This window comes from Anabrus simplex, chromosome 1 (genome assembly GCF_040414725.1).
Source record: "Anabrus simplex isolate iqAnaSimp1 chromosome 1, ASM4041472v1, whole genome shotgun sequence".
In the NCBI taxonomy this organism is placed as follows: Eukaryota; Metazoa; Arthropoda; class Insecta; order Orthoptera; family Tettigoniidae; genus Anabrus; species Anabrus simplex.
In genome coordinates, this window is record NC_090265.1 from 1739143627 (window position 1) to 1739146780 (window position 3154).

Genomic DNA, 3154 nt, shown 5'->3' on the forward strand with positions numbered 1-3154 from the left:
GTGGGGTACAAAGTGATGGGTCTTTTAACATTAACTGCGTCCATATTCTGAAAACATCTCATTTTAAATATCTGGGATCACTTATATAATCACTTATATAATCGAATGGTGACACGCTCCCAGATGTTCAAAGCAGAATCAACGATGCCTGGATGAAGTGGCGCCAAGTCACAGGAGTCCTTCTTAATCAGAAGGTGCCAATATACCTGGAATCCAAAATCCATAGAACCATCATTAGACCAGTGGCACTGTATGGAATCGAGTGTTGGCCAATAACAAGGAGACACAAGCAACAGCTGCATGTCATGGAGATGAATATGCTTCACTGGCCAATGGGATTCACTAGACTGTACCACATCAGAAATGAGGATGTTTGGATGACATTTGGTAAGCCCTCAATCCCTGAGAAAATGCGAGAGAATCGTTTGCGATGGTATTGCCACGTGCTACGCAGAAACGGTTTTTCAGTTGCGAGAAGGGCATTACACTTAAGTCCTGAGGACCAGAGACCACAAGGGCGACCAAAGAAGTGCTGGCTCAACACTCTGCGGGAGGACATGCATGTGGTGAAAGTCTCTCCTAAAGATGCACAAGTCCGCATCAAGTGGAAATGAAATTGCACAACAGCAGACCTTGCAATTAAGCAGGATTAACAACAACAACAACAACAACAACAACAACAACAACAACAACAATAATTCTTCTTTCTTCTTTTCCTGCCGCTTTTCCCACACCTGTGGGGTCGCGGGTGCGAACTGCGTCGCACATGTGGATTTGGCCCTGTTTTTACGGCCGGATGCCCTTCCTGACGCCAACCCTCTATGGAGGGATGTAAGCACTATTGCGTGTTTCTGTGATGGTTGGTAGTGTAGTGTGGTGTCTGAATATGATGAGGAGAGTGTTGGGACGGACATATACACCCAGTCCCCGAGCCAGAAGAATTAATCAGAAGCGATTAAAATCCCCGACCCGGCCGGGAATCGAACCCGGGACCCTCTGAACCGAAGGCCAGTACGCTGACCGTTCAGCCAACGAGTCGGACAACAATAATAATAATAATAATAATAATAATAATAATAATAATAATAATAATAATAATGGCATGTGGCCTGTGGAGATACCTGGTGCTGATCTTTCAGGTTGACCCCTAATACAAATGGCACTAGGAAAGTTTTGCAATACGCAAAAACGGTTGGCTGGACACCCCTGTTATGGTGAGGGATGAAAAGAGGGGTGAAAACTAGTCTAGAAGACAGAAAGGCGTGACCTTCACACCAGTTGTTACCAAGCAGTGGGATTGAAAGCAAGTTAGGATGTCAGTGTGGTCTCAAGGTGAATATCGCGCAATTATCCGCTACAATTTTGCTCGTGGATTAATTGTTGACCAGTGCCTGGAGGAAATGACTCCTGTGCTGGGAAAAGACTGTCCACATCGGACTACAATTTTCCGCTGGTACAAAGAGTTCCAGAAGGGAAATTTTGGGGTTGAAGACGATCCTTGTTCTGGGCGACTGTCTGAATCAGTGACTGAGGAAAACATTGAAACTGTGAGGAAAATGTTACAGCAAGAGAGGCGGTTGACATATCGGCAGGTAGAAGAGACCCTCCACATCCCTGCACCAGTTATTCATTCAATTCTACAAGATCATCTCCATGTTAGAAAGGTTTGTTCCCATTGGGTGCCCCATTCACTTTCAGAGGAACAAAGGGCACGTCGAGTGAAATGGTGCCGAGAAATACTAAAACAATTTGAAAATGGGACTTCGCGTAATGTCGATAGCATCATTACAGGTGACGAAACTTAACTTTATTATTACGATGTCCCAACAAAATTCCAGAACAAGGTGTGGCTGTTTGAAGATGAGGGTACTCCTGTGACTGTGCGAAAGTCAAGGTCAGTGAAGAAAAGTATGATTGCAGTATTCTTCACTAAATGGGGCATCCTGACTTGGGTTGTGCTAGAAACGCAAAGGAAGTGGTACAGTGAGACTTGTCTGCCTCAGGTCATCCAGGCTCTCAAGCAGCTCCATCCAAGGTCACGGCTCAACACTTGCCCCTTGCATCATGACAATGCTCCAGCATATTGTGCTAATGTAAAAATGGATTTTATTGCCAGATCAGGGTTGACTGTGCTTGATCACCCTCCATACAGTCCTGATCTTGCCCTATGTGACTTCGCAGTCTTCCCAGAAGTGAAGATGAAGCTGAAAGGGCGGCGTTTTGCATCCGACGAGGAGCTTCTGGCAGCATGGGATCAAGAGTATAAAAATATAACCAAAGAAAAGTGGCAGATTTGGTTCAGTGACTGGTTTCAACGTATGGAGAACTGTATTGAGTGTGGTGGAAATTATTTTGAAAAAGTCTAAAGCGTTCACTCACATTGCAAAGGTTTCCTAGTGCCCTTTGTAGGTCACCTGTGCATCTGATAAAAACCTGACCCACGACCCACTGGACCAAAGGCCAGTATGCTAACCATTAATCAATCTATCAGTCACTACTGACCTGCATTTAGGGCAGTCGCCCAGGTGGCAGATTCCCTGTCTGTTGTTTTCCTAGCCTTTTCTTAAATGATTGCAAAGAAATTGGAAAATTATTGAACATTTCCCTTGGTAAGTTATTCCAATCCCTAACTCCCCTTCCTATAAACGAATATTTGCCCCAATTTGTCCTCTTGAATTCCAACTTTATCTTCATATTGTGATCTTTCCTACTTTTAAAGACACCAATCAAACTTATTCGTCTACTGATGTCCTCCCACGCCATCTCTCCACTGACAGCTCGGAACATACCACTTACATGTTATTTATTTGACAAACCACTTAATCGAGCAGCTCATCTCCTTTCTCCCAAGTCCTCCCAGCCCAAACTATGCAACATTTTTGTAACGCTACTCTTTTGTCGGAAATCACCCAGAACAAATCGAGCTGCTTTTCTTTGGATTTTTTCCAGTTCTTGAATCAAGTAATCCTGGTGAAGGTCCCATACACTGGAACCATACTCTAGTTGGTGTCTTATCAGAGACTTATATGCCCTCTCCTTCATATCCTTACTGAAAATGAAAACCTACAACTTGTTTTCCAGTCATTGACCGGGTCAGGGATGTAATGAATGAATCATATATAGGCTGTTAGTACAATGGGGTCGCCACTCCCAA